Here is a 19,978-nt window from a genome sequence, read left to right as displayed (position 1 = left end):
AATGGTCCTGCTGTACAAATTTGGATTTTACATGGCACTTTGTTAATTATTTATGATTTTTGCCCATTTTTATTAAAACAAAATACAAAATGTATGTGTCGTGCGTAATGTGAACCGTAATCCGATTGTTAAATGGGAGATCACAAAAATACGCATTTCTTTTGTCCTGATTTGTTGCCTTGTTTAATTTTACCTACTTTTAACATTTTATACGCGTGAAATAAATATGTTAATTAATGGTGTTTAGTTTTATTTAATTAGGTTGTGTATTTAGGAAATTAGAAATAAAGAAAAAGAGGGTAAAAATTTGTTTTAAAATGAATTTGGGTCGTGCCCATTTCAAAATCTGAAGCCCAAATGAACGGCCCAAGCCACCAGTCCGAACAGCCCACCCCAGGCCACAAAACGACGTAGTTTAACACCAAAACTACGTCGTTTCAATGCCGATCCATCTCAACCATTCAAACCAAACTGATCCAACGGCCAAGATCTCACACCCCGTACCCACTAACAGACCCGACCCGTCTCACCCGGACCGACCCCAACCCTTTACCCTCGAAACGACACCGTTCTCCGTTAGTTGATGGATCCTGGCCCTTCATCACGTCTCATCCAACGGCCAGGATCCACCTATCCACTAACTATATAAACCCATAACCTTACCCTGCCCCCTATCCGAACCCCAGCCTTAGGTCACCTTCGTCCTCATCCCTTTCCCCTCCAAAACCCTAGCCGCCCCTGTATTCTTCACCATGAAAGCCGGCGGCATGGACGCCGGTAACCCCACCCTTAACACCATATAACCCCCTTGCCATCCTGAACATGGATCTGTTAACTACTTAACTCGAATCCCATCCCACCTTCTCGAATCTTCATTTGAAGATTCGAGTCAAAACTTGATCTACACCGATCTGCCCTAAATTCATACCAGACACTCCCCAGACCCCCCTCGTGACCAAACCATGCTTGGTTTGGTCCGAATCTGACCAGGGAAGCGTGAGTCCCAGATCTAATTTTTGGAACCTTAGGGTTCCACGTCACTGGTCTGTATCTTGTTCAAGCCGAAGAGATTAAGGTCTAATGGACCTTAATCGAAGTGTTTCTCATCTGAGAAACACTTCGATTAAAGTCCGTTCAGCCTTAAGAAAGGTCTGTTCGAATCCAAGTTAAGGCTTTTGATTTTTCGGGATTTAAGGTGAGTTTTGCTTTCTTTTCTTTATTCTGTTAGTCCATGTTTGTTTAAAAGGCTGTTCATATTTTGTGTAATTTGTTTCGAATTTTATCAACTGTGTCCTGTCCACTTTGCCTAAACCTCGGTGTCTTGAGTCCTTCTTCTATTTGTTCTGATAATGTGTATGTATGTATGTGTTGTGCAATTAGCTGATTTTCAAATTTGAACTGACTAACTGATTCCTCGAGTACAATTTTGCTTAGTCAGTACAATTCGAATCATGTGTCCGATACTGTTAAATGTCTGATTTTGGTTTCGATTGTATGTGTTATAACTAGTATAGTCGAGTCGACATATGTCGTCAATTAGTTTCAGTTGTCCGAACAATAACAAATCGACTTACTTCTGCTAAGCATTTGCTTGAATCAATTAGGAACTAAGTTTGTTTACTTATAGTTGTTAATTTGAATCAGAAATGCCAAAGGAATGTTTTGTTTAGTCACAGTTCTGAAATTGGAGGGCATGTGCACTCAACATGTGCATTTTGTGCACAGCCTGTGCTCTGCCTAAGTGCTTTTTGAATTAAATAGTTTGACAGCATATGCTGTCATACTACATCCTGCTGCCCATATTCTGCTTTAAGTTTCAGAAATAATAAACATTACTAAAGAGTAAGTCTGCCAGGGAATGTGATGGGGGGGGGGGTTAATACTTAAATAGCTAAGTGGAAACTGAAAAGAAGATAGCACATGGGATGGGTGTTCTGTTGGTCTAACAGGCTGTTAAAGGACTGATATTAAGGCTTATAAAGAGCAGGTCTTCCATCAGTTGCAAAAAAAAGGGGGGGACCAGAGATTAGGGAGAGAAAAAGAGATACAGAGGATATAGATCTAAGAAGATAGACATAGATACACACACATAGACAGAGACAGAGAGAATACACACAGAAAACTTAGTTGGAGATTGAGAGCTGAAGTTCTGAAAAAAAAAACAGAAAACTGGGAAAGAACTCTGTTTGATAACACAGACAGACAAAACTAGAAATTGCATTCTTCTTTACTGTCTTGATTTCACTAGTCTTGACCTGTTTGTTCAATACTGATTTCTTCTAAAGCCAACTGAGTCTGCTGGTTGTTTGTTTGTTCACTTTGAGACTTGGTCTAGCTGGGATCTTGATTCTACTCCAATTGTTTCGTTTGTTGCTGCTGCTGCTGCTATTCTGTTTTTGCTGCTGCTGATTTCCCTATCTTCTTCCTCTTCTCCTTTGCATTTTCAGTATTTCCAGGTACACATTTCGAGTCTCACATTGGTGTATAGCTGATTGTAACATTGGAATGCATGAATTGAAAGATCTGAAGGAGTTATAATCATCCGCTGTTTACTGACTGCCTTTTTCATAAATGTTGTTAATCGTGTAAATTTTAGTTTGTAGTTCAATAGGGAAGTACATTAGTAAGTTTGTATCTGATTGAAGCTCATGCTGATTTTAAACCACAATATGCAATTGATCTAATGGTATATAGGATGTAACTACAATCCATGGAATATGCAACCATTAGTATAGTTGTTAATTTAAATTCGTTCTTCAGCATGTTTCGAATATATAGGTTGGACGGTTCCTTTTAACCTTGCAAAAAATACAATACAGTTTTTTAGACTCTTGGGTTGCAATTTTATTAGGCATGTTTAAGATAAGTTTTTTACACCATAGGTAGCATCCTTTTGGTAAGGAATTCTATTAATCCTTTTAAGCAATTTAATTTAAATTCGACTCAAGGATGTTTGTTCGGGTTAAGTGATGTACTTCGTCAGCTCGTATGTAATTTCTTTGTCCAATTAAAGCATGTTTCACAAGGTATGACGTCTCTTCACTTTGTAAATAATTAATCAGAAATTGATAAGAATCCGGATTAGGCCAAAGCATATAATTAAATTAGCATGTACCTTTTTCTTCTAGTTTTAGAGACAAAATTAGAAATGTAGCCACTTTAGGATATCCTTTCTAAAATAGAGACGAGCCTCGCCAAATAAAAATGCAAAATTGCGGGGCCCTCAATAAATAACCATAATAATTATTTAGAATTCAGGATAGGCCGTTTAGGGAATTTCATGGCCTTCTACAAAAATAATAACGCGCTAGACTCTTTAGGCACGGCTTAATTAAATTACATTCTTAAACTCGGGTGCACATTGATGTGACCCGAATCCAAATCTCAACGGAGTCGAAATGGTCAACAACTACGGGTGCATTGATTGTGACGTGGTTCGAGATGCATTTTCACGACGTTGCAATTCTATAAAAAATAAATGATAATAATAAAAGGGGTTTAAACTTAATAAAAGCACGTAAGTCACAACATGTATTTAAATCAGATAATTAGCCATTATAACAATTTAAGCGACCGTGCTAGAACCACGGGATTCGAGGGTGCCTAACACCTTCCCTCGGGTCAACAGAATTCCTTACTTAGAATTTCTGGTTCGCAGACTTCATTTGGAAAAGTCGAAAATTTCCTCGATTTGGGATTCAAGATAAACCGGTGACTTGGGACACCAAAAACCAAACCTTTCCCAAGTGGCGACTCTGAATTAAATAAATAATCCCATTTCGAATATTGTCACTTAAATTGGAAAAACTCCCCTCGCGCATTTAACCCTTGGGGGCGGGCGCGCAAAAAGGAGGTGTGACAAGCATCAAAGAACAACTCTCGCACTCACAAAGAAATTCACATGTTTGTACAAAGAACCGTAGGGTTGCCCATTATGTACATCTCTACTAATTAAGCATGCTCGAATAGAATCAAATAGGACTTTAACGGATTGTAATGTTGGCTAGGGGACGGGTAGGAGAATATATAATAGTGACTTACACTTCCTAAGCACTTTGCACTTTTAGACTTCATCACCCATTATTTTCATCTCTTTACTTTATTTTTCAGCCCTCTCTTCATCTATTGTTTCACAAGTATTTCCCTCATATCAAGAACGTTTCAAAATTTTTTTTTTTCAAAGCAATTTTTTTCATTCCCCTTTTTTTCTTTTCTTTTTCATGTCACATTCTTTTCAAGGAGGCCTTTTCATCACATTTCAGCCATCATTGATCACCATTTTTTACTTAACCATTTCATTCTTCAAATTTATCAATTAATATCACGGTCTAAGCAACAATGCTCAAGGAAGCAGGGTGCAAAACTAGGGATTCAACAAAAGGATCAAGACAAAAATATGGTTTCCAAACAAAAGGCTACAGGCTCAAAGGGCTAACTAGTGGTACAATATCTGAATAGGCTAAAATTCACAAGACATATCAAAGAAAGTCTATTATCATCTTCTAACCAGAGCAACACTTGTATTTCGCTTCAATAACATACAGGGCAAGTTCTAGACTAAGATGCAAAACATGGAATATATGTAAGAAATCCTCACCACACATGGCACAAGTATCAATCAAGATGGATCAATTCTACTCTAAGACAGACAGGGTCATAGTGAACAACAAAATAAGCATAAGTTATATACAGAGTCACAACACTGAGCCTAGGGGTCAGAAGGTCTGCTATTTTATTCATTACTTAAGCACTCAGAGGAAAGTACTACTTAAGCTCAGGCCTAAATATGCTAGTATCAAACAAGTCATAAAGGTTTTTCTTCTCTCTCTTTTTCTACTCCTAAAAAAATTAATCCTAAAAAAAAAAAAATTATCCGGTTCAAGTTACATCCCCTGGAAAAGAACCAATGCAAAAAGAAAAACCAAGGGGGGTTATTATTTAACTAAAACTAACTAGAAACAAAAATAAAATATTTTTAATTTTTTTTTATTGGACCTTAATTCCTCAAGAAAGTTGTCCACAAAATCCATCGTCGGGAAAAGTCCCAATTTTCTAATTTTTTCTTTTTTTTTTCTCTTTTTTTAACAAAAATAATTACTACACTAAGAACGAGTACTCCAACTAAGCTAAGATAGCACAGAAAATCACCTAGACAATCTCCTCACCCCACACTTAAAATTGTGCAATGTCCTCAATGCACACTGAAAATAACAATAGGGTAAAAGAGACTCCCTGATAGGCCAAAGGCCGAAGAATTAGCAGGTATGATCTCTTGTGCGGGTACCTCACACTTAGTTTCAACCACCTGCTCGCTTTTGCACATGCCTATTGGCTTTGACTCCATGCCCGTACTCCTACAAGATACAAAAACAACACTACAAATAATAACATAATACAAATTAAAAAATAAAAATAATCAAGAGTAAAAAATAAAAATAAAATTGGGTTGCCTCCCAACAAGCGCTTGATTTAACGTCGCGGCATGACGCCATCACTTTCACCACTTTTCCTTCCACTTTGAAGATATAAATTGCGCCCCCAATTTTGCGTCAACTTTTGTATCACGTTCCTAGGGTGGTGGTGTAAAAATTAAAAAAAAAACAAATAATAGGTATCACATCTTGCACTTCTTGGCCTTTAAGTGAGGAATATCGTTTTGTCTCCTTAGTGTGGAAAATTTCAGAATATAAACACTTTGTTCCTCATCCATTGACTCCTTCATATGCTCGACTAGATCAATTCCCGTGTCACCACCAAATACAATGTTGAAAAGTGTTTAGAATGAGGTCCAATACGCCCCAACTCTAAAATTGCATTATTTTTGACATCCTGAATTTTGCACTCTTCATGAACCTTGACATCATTAATAATATTTTGATCTAATAATTGGTATTCTCGTTTGAGCTCCTCAATTTGGTCTAGAAGATCTTTTTCAGCTTCACACAACTTATCACTAAATTGTTGGGCATTACATGCATCAACCTTTGCACTCATATCTGCATCCAAGTTCCGCACAGCCAAGCTAAACCTGTCAATTTCTTGTGCAAGATCAACTCTCTCCTTAGACCAATCATTTAACAACGTTGTTAGCAAACAACGCCGTTGCGCATATTCTCTTAATCGATAATGTTCATCACAATACCAACCCTTACTCCCATATTCAAATTCAGACTTCCAAGATGTCAGGTCATGACAAGCCCAAAAATACGGGCCATAAAAAATCTCCCATCAACCATGCGTCTTCATCAATAACCTTATCTCTGTATGCTTCATCCCCAGATGTCATGCTGAGAGAACTAGAAACACACTAAGAGAAAAATCAATCAAATAGTTATGAAATTAAAAATATTTACAAAGAAAAAAAAAACTTGTAAAGATAATAGTAAAAGTCTAATTTAGTAGAATAGTTAATTTCTAAGTCCCCGGCAACGGTGCCAAAAACTTGTTGCTCCAAAACGCACACGCATGTATACGTGGTCGACAAGCAATATAGGATTGTAAGTTCAGATATCATACCCACAGGGGCTTGTGATTAACTATCAACTAAATTAAACCCAAATAATTAATCTATTCAAGCGAATTCTAAAGTATGAATATTTAACTAAATAATTTAAAGTAACAAACTAAGAGGTTAAAGAAAACAAGTTGGCGAATTATAAAGACGAATTCAATGTGAGTGAATATTCTAGAGCTACGGGTTAGCTAACAATCCCGTTGAGTTTTTCACTAAATCGTCTAATTAATTTATTTAGTTTATTGATTGACGGGGTTAATATTGCTCGTAGCCTTCTCCCGAAGTACAACTTGCATATTCAAGCTAATCTAATGCCTATATTCCTATGGAATTAGAATTAACAAGAGCACATTAATAACTCTTGTATAGTAACAAGCAAGACGATTAGGTATACTCCTATCCTAACCGCAAATCCGCCCTCCCTAAGAGTTAAGATCTTGTTCTACTCAATCTTATATGCAATCTAGAATTCCCTTTCCCGGGTTCAATCCTAGATTCATAGATAGTATTCAATTGGTGATCAAACAATCAAATAATTAAGCGCAAAATTGAATAAATAAACCAATATGATAAAATAATAAAAACAATTCAAGCTTTAAACCACAATGTTCATGTAGCACCCAAAACTCTGGAACTAATCAACTATGAAACTAAAGAAAGAGAAGAGAAGAAAATCTTGTTAGAAGCATCCTCCAAGCGTGGTGTGTGTTGCCCCACGTGAATTCTCCTTCAAAGTATGTTCGATATCCTCCAAATTAGGTTTAGGACCCCTTTTATACAAGTTGAGATCGTGTAGGACCGAAATAACCTTGTCCCGGGCGAAATAGAAAAAACCCTCCGCCCCCGGCGTCCAGGCGTGGTGCTGAAAACAGTGAGTTTGCCGCCTGCTCTTTCAATTGTCTTTCCCAGGTGCATTTTTTGCCTTCATTTGTATTTCAATTGTATCCTTTGTTCTCATCTTCAAATTGGGGGGACAAAAAAATAAAAGGGTGTCCCCCTTTTTTTATTTATTTAATTTTCTTTCTTTTTTTTTCGCGTTTTATTTAACTTAACTCCAAATTTCTTCATTTTCATACCGTTTTATTCCAAAACATAATTAAAGTATAATATTAAGCACAAAGTGATATAATTAACACTCAAAAGACGATTAAACGTACTAGAATATGAGATAACAATGGGTAAATATATACATTTTTGGCCGAACATCAATGTTCAAGACCAGCTACTGTTGATAATAACGCAATAATGATACCTTGTTAAGGAAACAAGTTAAAGTTTAAGGAGGAAAAGTGAAAGTGCAGCTTCCTTTTGTCCCCTTGTAAACATACACACAGGACCAAGCTGCTTGAAATAAGACCGATTAATAATTCCTGGCAGTTGCATTCGAACAATTTCTGAAACTAATATGACACAAAGAAAAGTTACAATAGAACATAATTTGTAACTCGTATGAGCGTACACTGAGGGATTCCATACACTCTAACGCCAATTGTAACAACCGGATCCAAAAAGTTTTTATACCAAACATACATCTCTACTGAATCAGACGGCATTCAATAGCAATCAGTCGCGTTCACTGATGGCAGTTAAGTGCTCATCAATTTCTTCAGTTGACAACACTCTGAAGGACGGATCTTCGCTCCTCACAACACCAACCTGCCAAAGACCAGAAGATATAATGTATTCAAGCAGTGAAACAATCCAGTTACAATCCAGCGAACCCACTACAATTCACTTAACACTACCCAAGGCAATTCAATTCTGTGTTACAGGTCTCATGTCTATATTTTGCAACCACTCGCTCTACTGAGAAACTAGTGGACATTATTGACCCATCTCCTTCTATAAACAATGGAAGCATGCAAATATCTAAAGGGACATTATACCTCAAAGGAAAATAACACTTCCTAAGGCCACTCGAGCAAAAGAGAGATTCATTCAGAATAAAAGGCAAGGAGATGGAGGCAAAAAGCAATCATCCCTCTCTTTCACTCATTTTCATTTTTTCCTCTTATGTGGTGATCATTATGGGCAAGAACCTCACTAAGACTCAAATCGAAAATAATGTGGAGGAGCAGTTAAATACCTCGATCTCGCTGGCCTTGAAATCCTCTTGGAGAACAGATTGAAGAGCAGATATTGCAGTCTATTAAACAAAGAGAACATGATCTCTTAGCACAATTAGATAGGTATTCTTCAAACTTTAACATCAGATCTGAACACATCTTCAAAATTCTACATATTATAGAGGACATGAAATACTACAAGTAGACAAATAAAATGTCCTCCATCTCGATCAATAGATAGCACTCCTACCAACTCAAATAACATCCGCTTAATTGAATACACCACCCAAAGTCATAGGAGTCCTAAGCTTTGTGCAAAAAAATAAAAAATAAAAATATAAACCAATTACTTATGCCAGTAATATGATGGAGAAAGCAATGTCGAGCTATGATTAGGAAATTATGCAACCTATTAATACTCCAAACTTCACCTCAACTTTTTATTTTTTCAGAAGACATCCAGACTCATTAATCAAAAAGGGAAAGTCACATAGTCTTTGCTCGTAATAAGTGAGGTATAGATTACAGTTTGACAATGTGATTCATCTAGTGCAGTTCTTAATTCCAAATAGTGCAGGTCATATTAGCAAAAAAAGCACCAAATACTCATGTTGGATTATAAATAGCTCATGCCTTCTGCATTGATTCTCTAGTAATGAATAAGAGAACAAAACAATTGGTAAGATCTTCTCCAAAAGTGTTCACCACCATTGACAATATTTGACTCTATGACAAATAACCATAAGATTCAACACGGAATAAAAAATATATATCTGACAAAAGAAAAGACAAAGAACGCCAATTTCACATATAATAGCTGGCCGTCTAGAAAGTTATGTAGGCAAGAAACAAGAATCAAAGAGAAAGCAGCAGAGATTTGAACCAAAAACAGCTCAACAATGGAATAGAAGGAGAAAGGAAGCTCTAAACCATGTCTAAGCAGGATCCTTTTTACCTGAACAGTTTCCTCGTAGGAAAAAGCAGGGTCATTTTTCATTTTCTTCTCCAAAAAATTAATTGCCTCTTGCTCTTTAGATCCAGCACTTGTAGCCTGCAACAAAGTCAATACCTCTAAAGAACACGAACAGAAAAAAGATTGAAGATTCCAGCAAATCTCCAACAGCTCTCTTCTTGAAGATCTCAAGACCTGACTTAAAGCACCTCAATGTCCTTTCGAGAACAAGCACATACAGGGAACAGATAGATTTAAAATGATTTGTTGACATAGCCTAACTAACGGGTATAACAGTCTGATTCTATAATTTGGATCTTACAAGGTAAATACAAGCTAATATTGCAAGGCAAAATGCATGAGTTAGTAGCTTTGGAAGCAGGTAACCGACCTTCCTTAGCATATTACCAACATGGGGCAGTTGCATCGCTTATGCACAGATTCAGTACAGTTATCCTTTGGGCACAGTATTATATCAGATTCAGTCACGTTCGATTTGCACACACTTCCAACACATAAAAATAGAGCCACTCAACGTTCGATTTGCACACACTTCCCTAGCTTTATGCTTTTTCAAATTCAATAGAAAAGGACTATGATCTGAGTGTGTTCTTGGCAAGTGGTGTACTGAGGCCTCAAGGTATAGTTTTAGCCATTCATACTTAGCTAAGCATCTATCTAGACGTTTTAAAATTCTAGTGGATAATTTATGATTATTAGACCAAGTGTAACGACTACCCGTATACCCTAGGCCTACTAAATTACAATAGTTAAGGTATTGAATAAACTGAACACTTTGTCTATTATTAATTTGGAGGCCACCATATTTTTCAGCAGATCTAGTAATTTTATTAAAATCACCTCCTATTAACCAAGGCAGCCTAATTTAATCATGTAAAGTACGTAAATTTTCCCATAGTACAGTACGTGCATGAGTGTCATTTTTGCATAAACAATAGATAGTAACCAAGCGTTAGGATTAGGGTATACCTGGACAATAGAGTGGATTTCTTGGCTTGTGGCTGCCACTTGATCAAGTTTGATTTCATCCTCCCTCTACAGTAGAGCGATTCCTCCAGAAGTCCCTTTAGCTGGCGACTGGGCCAAATGTGAAAACCCAAAGTCAGACTTGAGATGTTCATGATCTTGCATGTGCGTTTCCAGTAGAGCCACAAGAGATGGTTTGTGGTAGTTAAACACTGAACAAAAATTCCTTTTGAACTCCGGTGATTGAGCTCCCCGTCAGTTCTATATGACATACTGCATGGATTGATTATTGAGTGGGCTTGGTGGAGTCTCCCTCTCCAGTATTGAGGATGTGTTCATCAGTGCTGGGATCAACACTATTGCAAACTTTCCCACCTCTGGGTTTCTTGTTGGACGTATGTTTAGTGAGACACTTTGTAGCTCGGGTGGACAAATTATGATCACTTTTCTTTCGTACTGTTCTTTGAGGATGTATGTTTCGTTCCCATTGAGATAGCTCAATATGGGAAGTGTTTCTCTGATCTCTGCCATAGTTGCTGCTACTTCCAATTGAGCTATTTTGTCTAGTTCGTTGTGGGATAGACTAGGTGGTAGAAGTGGGCTAGTTTGTGGGGTGAGAGGGTGGTATGGGGTTGCTTGTGCATGGAGCGATATTATGGGTGTTATGGATAAGCGAGGTTGTATCCAAGGGATAAAGGTTTGGGGTGGTTGTTGTGGTGGATAGAAGGAAAGTTCCATGGTGTTCACTGGTGGCACTAGCATTGAAAGAGGAGTGGGAATTGGTGGTGCCATTGGTGGTTGGTGATGAAGGATTGACGGGGGTGCATGACCCATAGGAATTGATTGTAGAGAGTCACTCCCATGCGCATTCCCTCGGTGACTATCTGAGCTATGTTCGCCAGATTTTGTATCATCACACATCTTGGTTGTCTATTTCCATGGTGAAGGTTAGTGCATGTTTCTGCATGTTCATCTCTAGCCATGACTGGGTCTAAGCTTGAGTTGGTGGATATTGTGTGATGTAGATGGGTGTGGACTGTGGTGGGTGGTCGTGTGGTGGTTGCATTGTGATGGTGTTGATGAAGATTGGGTGATTGAGGATATTAGTGTTGGTAAAGGAGAGTGTTCTCCTGTGTTAAAAGTTGTAATGTGACCGATTCATTTGGGAGTGGGGGGTCGATTAAGGAAGGTTTATGTGTAGTGGTATTGGCATTAGAAGTAAATGATGAGGGTTCAATAGGAGGTTGATTATGAGTTGTTAATTTGGACGACTGATTTGATATGGGTAATAGATGTGTAAGCTCACATGAAGGGGTTGTGGTGGTTGCTTGTATTGGGTGTTGGGCTTTGTCAGTTAGTGTGTTGGTTATTTGGGTAGAGAGTGAGAGTGTTGGGCCTTGAGTGTTAATTGGGGGGGATTGAGTTTCCGTAATGTAGGCTTGCAATTGAGTGCCTATAATTAGGGGTGAGTTGGGTTTGCATGTGTCCATTGTGGTAGCCGTTATGTGCTCTTGTGCCACGTGGCGTTGTCTTGTGCTCCGTGTGTGTGGGGTAACATGTAAGTCAACAGCGTGATTGGATGAGTGGAGTGAGTGGTGAGTATTGGAGTGTGGGCTTAGTGTGTTGTTGTTATGGTTATGGGCTCCAATACTTGGGCCGGTAGTAGTGCCGGTTTAGTCCATTAGTTCAGGAATATTAAGGAATTTTAAAGTGGTTTCATTAAAAAAATTTGGGTAATTAGAGGAGGTAGTACTAATTAGGGATTTTTTAAGAGGCATGTGTTTAGATACATGTGTAATATTAGGGTTAGTAAATGTACATGTGGCTCCCGCGCCACCAATGTTGGAGTTGTATGATTGGACGTTGGTTGTGATTGGTGATTTTGCTCTTGAACGGTTTTTGGAGGGGAAAATGACAGTTTTCCAAATCATTATTTTCCAGAGTGGATTGTGTGTGTGGATCTTGTGTGGTGTTATTGGAAGTGTTTGATGTTAAAGGTTTATTTAGTAATGGGGTATACATAGTAGTGGTGGTGGGTGACATCGGAGTTGATGGTGAGGAACAGAGATTTTTTGTGTGGCCAAGTCTACCACATAACGTAATAGTATATTAAACCCTTCAAAGACTAGTTATTGCTTGTGGGATGCAATATTGACATGTGTTTTGAGAGGTATCTCTAGCATATCGACCTCGTGTAGTTGCCGACGTGCAGGTGTCAACTTTGAGTAGGGATCTAATTTTCTCCCCGACGCGTTGAAATATTTCGAAATCATAGAACTCCGTAGGTAGTTCAGGTAGTCTTAACCAAATGGTTGTGTATGTGAGTTGTGTGTTAGAAGCTATGAATTTAGGTTCTCATTTGCGGATGGAGAGAAAGTGATTAAGTACGAACCAAGGTCCATTATGGAGGGCAATGAACATATTTTCTTCTTTTGGAACTTCACTAGATAGAAATCACACCCTAGGTCAATTAGAGGTAGTTCCTCAGTGGGTTTCCATAGAGCTGTGAGTTTTGTGCATAGTGTTTGGTGCCCCACTTTCCTGCCATACACTTTAACAATGACGGAATACTTCCAAGGCAAGTATAAGCGTGATTTTTCGGCGGAGGTGAGTGGTATGAAGGTGTCTCTGTGGAGTTCATTTGTTGTTGTTTCGTCGGTCAAGTCAATATAGTAATGTGCTTGTTGGCATGTGTTGGGTAGGAAGTGAATTGGTTGCTGCTGAGCCAAGTTTGGGCAAAGGTGAGTGGTGATGGTGCAGCAGTATGTTGGTCCGTGGATGGATTGGGTGGTGGGTTAAGGTGCATGGAACTTACGTCCGGTGATTCCGGTGGTGGAGAGGTGGTGGCGGTGTTCATTGGCTAGAGAGAATATATGTAAAGATATTGGCCTTCCGCTACCCTTTTCTGACCAAAGCACCCATCAACTTCTTTGTTCACTGGGTGCTTTCTGGCTTATTATATCAAATGACTCAAGTTTTCTATAGAATTATGCATGCATTGTATTAAGGTTAATGGGTGAAGTAGCACCCAAATATAGTACGTCGATTCGCCCATGTTCTCAACCATTGTAGCATTGCCATAACTCTAGCCTGTTTTTGCTTCTAATAACAACTAATTACTTGAAAAGTTATTGCATATTTTAAAACATAGAAATTAAAAATTAAAGCATATAAAAATTAGTTTTATCCTAAAGTCTGTTGATGAATAATGCAAAAAATAGTAATCACCTTAATTAATTCCAAAATTTTAATTCTAATAATATCAATGATGGAAACCTCCTTCAGACAGACAATTACAAAATTGTACTACTCTCCCATTATTACACAGTCAAGGATAGACCATTTATATTTTTTAAAAATTAGCCAGTATGGCTAAAATAGAAAAATTATTACTTTATTTTAGCTATATCACCTTATACAGTTACGAAGTAGTCATTGATAAAAATTGAGAGGAATTGAGCGTCCAGCCCTCGTTGTCGTCGTCCAGCCCTTGTTGTCATCGTCCAACCCTCTCCAATCGAAGGTTGCCTTACTGCAAAGACTGGTTGCTTAATCAACTTGGTGGCAATGGTGACTCGTCGGAGAAGAGAAGGAAGTGGTTGCCTGTCACAAGTTGAAGGACTTATCTGGTTTGCCGCCTCCCTTGTTTGAATAGTCTTATGGAGATATGAGACATGGACTCTCGCTGGCAGCCTATGGTTTCAACGATGGTATTAGAGGGGTAAATTTACGGTTATAAACATGGTTTGAATTGTAAATATGATGTTTGTGGTTCTAAGGGAAATTTTCATAGTTACTTAAGAATTTGTAAAATATATCATAATCTACAACTTAGTTTTGAATTACAAATTGTACAACATATATGTTAAAAATATACTCTAAATATATGGTAACTATCCCTATTTTAGGGTAATGGTAATAAAAGAAGTATATCTGAAACGTATGGTAAATTTCTTACTCAAGGGGAATGACAATCAGAAGCGTATAATTAGTCCTTAAATGTTGTTAATTATTAATTATCAATATAAACGTATTAGTGTGACGACTCGGTCAGTCGTCTCATGAGTTGCCGCTCCGTTTTTCCCATTTCTGCTTCTTATTGTTTTGTCTATCGGTTCTATATGTGATCGGGTTGGTTGGCTCGGGTTCGGAAAGGATTTGGTAAGCTTTGAGACACTTAGTCTCTTTTAAGGAAGCTTAAGTTGGAAAAGTCAACTGGATGTTGACTTATGTGTTAGAGGGCTCGGATGTGAGTTTCGATGGTTTGGATAGCTTCGGGAGGTGATTTGGGACTTAGGAGCATGACCAGAATGAGTTTTGAAGGTTCAGAGTAGATTTAGGCTTGAATTGGCAAAATTGGATTTTTTGGCGATTTCCAGTTGGTAGGTGAGATTTTTGATATAGGGGTCGGAATGGAATTCCGAGAGTTGCAATAGTTCCGTTGTGTCATTTGGGATGTGTGTGCAAAATTTCAGGCCATTCAGACGTGGTTTGGTTGGGTCTTTGATCAAAAGCGTAATTTAGAAGATTTTGGAATTTTAGGCTTGAATCCGGTGCGAATTTGGTATTTTGATGTTGTTTTGAGCGTTCCGAAGATTGGAACAAGTTTTAATGAGGTTATGGGATATGTTGACATGTTTGGGTGAGGTCCCGGGGGCCTCGGGTATGTTTCGGGTGATCAATCAGACCATTTCATGTTGTTTGAAATTGCAGAAAAACTGTTGTGTGTTGCAGAGGAATTAGACCTTCACGTTCGTGAGTAGGTCCTCGCGTTCGCGAAGGGTTAGTTGGTGAAGGCTGGGATTTAAGCCTTCACGTTCGCGAGGAAGGCTCCACGTTCGCGAAGGGATGGGTGATTGGGCATCGCGTTCGCGGGGAGGCTCCGCGTTCGCGTAGAGGAAATTGGTCAACTGGGTTTGAGGTCGAGTTGTTCATCGTGTTCACGAGAGAGGGGGTGCGTTCGCGAAGAGTTGTCTGAGGAAGCATCCCGTTCGCGATAGGCAGGTTGCAATCGCGAAGAGAAAATTTTGGTCAAATTTGATTTGTGCTTCGCGAACGCGAGGCGTTGACCGCGTTCGCGAAGAAGGAAATGAGGCCTAGACAGAATGTTTAAATAGTCGTCTTGTCCGCAATTTTGGGGCTTATTTCCATCATTTTGAGCATTTTTGGAGCTTTTTGAAAAGGATTGAAGAGGGATTCAAGGGGAATCACTTGGAGGTAAGATTCATGGACTTAAAACTCGATTCTAATGTGAAATCTACCTAATTAATCATGGAAATTAAGCCTAAAATTGAAGAACTCGGGCTTTAAATTGGAGACCTAGAGTTTGGAATTTGAGGGGTCATTTGTGGTTGGATTTTGATGCTTTTGGTATGAATGAACTCGGGGAGTGATAAGGAATACATTGATGTAATTTTTATCTGAATCCGAGACGTGGGCCCAGGGGTCGGGTTTGGTTAATTTCGGGATTTATGTTGTAAATTGAATATTTTCGCTTGGGCTTCATTCCCTTAGCATATTTTGACATCGTGATTCTGATTTTGGATAGATTCGACGCAAGTGGAGGCCGATTCGAGGGGCAAAGGCGTCGCGGGATAGATTTGGACCGGATTGAGGTGAGTAATGATCGTAAATGATGTCCTGAGGGTATGAAACCCTTGATTTCACATCGTTATGCTATAATGAGGTGACACACACGCTAGATGACGAGCGTGGGGTCGTACACTGTTGGGGATTGTAATTTAGTCCATCCCGAATGACTATTTTATCGCGTATTTGACTGAAAACTATTTGCTATCATCATGTATTGGGCTGAACGCCATATTTGGGCCTCGTGCCAACTATTTGAACCCTTAGAGGATTTTTATTGATATTTCCTCACTGTTTTGACTTTATACTTGAACTCAGTCATGCTATATTCCACTGTTTTCATAACTCTGCCATGTTTACTCTGTTTTAACACTTAAATGATATTTTAACTAATATTTTGGGCTGAGCACCATATTTTACTACTGCCCGAGTGGCTTGTGAGATTCTGACTGTGTAAGGCCGATGGCCTATGTTGTGAGGAAACACTGAATATGATTATAAGGCCAAGGACCTGAGATTTGTACGCCATGAGGTGGTTTGTTGATATAAGGCCGAGAGCCTAGTGATGATGCCACGAGATGGCTTGATATTGCGTATGGGCCGTAAGGGGCCCCTCCAGGAGTCTGCACACCCCCAATGAGCGCGTGTACCTATTGTGATGTGAGATATAGCCCGATGGGCTGGTATTGTTCTGAGATTGTGCCGAGGGGCGAGCCTTTATGTATTTATCTTTCTTATTGCCTGTCATTTACCTGCTTAATTATTGAAAAGGCATTTCATGAAGTTTAATTGAACTAAAATGATTTTTTTACATATCTTTACTAATTCACTGTCTACTGGCTTTTACTACTTCATTATAGCCTGTAATGTGCGTTACGTGATTTCTTGCTTTCAGTCTTTATTTATGATTATTACTCACTGAGTTGGAGTACTCACTTTACTCCCTGTACCCCGTGTGCAGATTCAAGTGTTGCTGATCCTGCTAGCGAGAGTTGAGAGCTCCCAGCAGACTTCGGAGTTCACGAGGTAGCTACTTGGTATTCGCAGTCCTGTATTTCTCCCCTTTTATCTCATTTCTATCTCTTTTCAGTTATTTTGTAATAGCTTGGTAGGCATTTCAGACTTGTAGTGTATTGATAAATGCTCATGACTGGTGACACCTCGGTATCGGACTGTGTTGGGTTTTATTTCTGCAAACTGTAATGTTCAGTGCTTATCATTTTGGGATTTATTATTATGATGTTTAAGACTTAATGCTAATTATTTTAAATTGCCTAAAAATTGAAATGGGAATGTGTCGGCTGGCCTTGTCTTCACGAGAGGTGCCATCACGATCGGGTTTGGGTTTAGGGTCGTGACAAGTTGGTATCAGAGCCTAGATTACATAGGTCTCACTAGCCATGAGCAGGTTTAGTAGAGTCTCACGGATCGGTACGGAGACGTCTGTATTTATCCTCGAGAGGTTGTAAAACCTTTAGGAAAAACTTCATATTCTTGAAATTCTTGACGTGCGACTTTGTTGATCCGAGTACTAAACTTCTACTATTCTATTCTCTCATAGATGGTGAGGACACACGCTACCGGTCAGGATGGACGACCACCAGTACCACCAGCTGTGGCCACTAGAGGTCGAGGACGCGGTAGGGGTAGAGGTGTGGCCTGCACGACAGCTAGGGCAACACGTGCAAATCTACCAACCGCCCCAGTTCAGGATCAGGTCCCAGTTGTGGACGCTCTAGCAGCACCAGCTTAGGCACCAGCTGTGCCTATTGTGATTCCGGGTCTTCAGGAGGCCTTGGCTTAGATCCTATCTATTTGCACTGGCCTAGCTCAAGCGATCTCGCTACTACAGTCGTAGCTATTTCTCAAGCCGGGGGAGGCACTCAGACTCCCGCCGCTCGCACACCTAAGCAGGCCGTGCAGGGACTTCAAACACTAGGGGCACATCCAGCTCAGCCGATTGCAGCTGCTCAAGACTATGTAGTTCCTGCCATGCTAGAGGACGAACATCGTAGGTTAGAGAGGTTTGGTAGACTTTAGCCTCCGACTTTCAGTGGTGCAGAGGGCGAGGATGCCCAGGGTTTATTGGATAAGTGTCAGAGGATGCTTCGTATAGTAGGTATTCTGGAGACAAGCGGGGTCGCTTACACTACTTATCAATTTTCTGGAGCTGCCTTCACTTGGTGGGAGGATTTTGGGAGGCGTAGGCCTGTTGGTACAACACCCCTTACCTGGCAGCAGTTCTCCGTTCTCTTTCTGGAGAAGTATGTGCCGTAGTCTCGCAGAGAGGAGCTAGTCAGTTTGAGTGGTTACGTCATGGAGAGATGACTATGACGCAGTATGAGATGAGGTTCTCCGAGTTAGATCGTCATGCGATTTGGTTGGTTCCGACAAATAGAGAGAGGATTAAGAGGTTTGTTGATGGCCTCACTTATTAGCTTCGTATTCTCATGACTAGGGAGAGGGTGACTGGTGCTACTTTCGAGGAGGTTATGGATATTGCCCGTGAGATTGAGTCTGTTCGTCGCCATGAGTGAGAGGAGAGGGAGGCCAAGAGGCCTCGAGTATCGGGTAGTTATAGTGGTGCTCCTTCGAGAGGTCAGTTTCAGCACAGTAGAGGCTATCCATTCAGGCATGCTCAGCCAGCTCGCCCAGGTTATCATAGGGTTTCATCGGGTCATGGTTCTCACATTTCAGAGTTCGTCTCGTGCTCCATCAATTTAGGGATTTTCTATGCTAGGTGCATCTGCTAGTCATTATGGTGCTAGGGGTTCCCTTCAGTCCCCTTCTCCAGCACCTGGGAGTTGTTATAAGTGTGGAGAGATGGGTCATATGTGGAGGCAATGCCCTCGTCGTCTTGCGGGTTTATCTCAGTAGAGGGGTCAGTCATCGGCTTCACCTCCAGTTACTTCACCACCACCTGCCAGCTAGGAGTGGAGGTCAGTCAGCTAGGGGTCGCCCTAGAGGGGGAGGTCGATCAGGTGGCGGTCAGGCCTGTTTCTATGCACTTCTAGCTAGACCTATTGTTATTGCTTCCGAGGCTGTCATTACATGTATTGTTTCAGTCTACCACAGAGATACCTCTGTATTATTTGATCCTGATTACAACTTTTCTTATGTATCATCATACTTTGCTCTTTATTTAGGTACGCCCCGTGAGTCTCTTGCTTCACTTGTTGATATATCTATCCTGGTGGGTGATACTGTTGTTGTAGACCGTGTGTACTGGGCGTGTGTGGTGACCATTGGGGGTCTAGAGACCTGAGTGGATCTTTTATTATTGTGTATGGTGGATTTTGATGTCATTTTGGGCATGGATGGCTATCTCCATGTCGTGCTATTCTGGACTGTCATGCCAAGACAGTCACATTAGCTATACCAGGTGTACCACAGATTGAGTGGCGAGGTTTGACTGATTATGTTTCCAGTAGAGTGATCTCATTCTTGAAAGCCCGGCGTATGGTTGGGAAGGGTTGCCTTTCGTATCTAGCCTTTGTGAGGGATGTCGGTGCAGAGACTCCCAATATTGATTCTATTCCAGTTGTGAGGGATTTTCTCGATGTGTTTCCTGCAGACCTACCGAGCATGCCACCGGACAATGATATTGACTTTGGTATTGATCTGGTGCCGAGCACTCGACCCATTTCTATTTCGTCGTATCGTATGGCACCTGTGGAGTTGAAGGAGTTAAAGGAGCAGCTTCAGGAACTCCTGAATAAGGGGTTCATTCGGCCTAGTGTGTCATCTTGGGGTGCGCTGGTCCTATTTGTGAAGAAGAAGGATGGCACTATGAGGATGTACATTGATTATAGGCAATTGAACAAAGTAATAGTTAAGAACAAGTATCTTTTGCCTCGTATTGATGATTTA

At 39.9% G+C, this 19,978-nt stretch overlaps 1 long non-coding RNA gene across 1 annotated transcript; it reads right to left on the bottom strand.

The window, feature by feature from the left end:
- Positions 1-7,890: 7,890 nt before the first annotated feature.
- On the bottom strand, positions 7,891-9,814 carry LOC104224411 (uncharacterized). The gene is made up of 3 exons (XR_710347.2): positions 9,536-9,814; positions 8,601-8,660; positions 7,891-8,170 (listed from the first exon to the last, which is right to left on the bottom strand). It is a non-coding gene; the product is annotated as an uncharacterized lncRNA (long non-coding RNA).
- Between the last annotated feature and the right edge of the window lie 10,164 nt (positions 9,815-19,978).

Source organism: Nicotiana sylvestris, chromosome 5 (assembly GCF_000393655.2).
Source record: "Nicotiana sylvestris chromosome 5, ASM39365v2, whole genome shotgun sequence".
Lineage (NCBI taxonomy): Eukaryota > Viridiplantae > Streptophyta > Magnoliopsida > Solanales > Solanaceae > Nicotiana > Nicotiana sylvestris.
The sequence above is the reverse complement of the archived record's forward strand: the minus strand, read 5'-3'. Positions and strand labels throughout refer to the sequence as shown.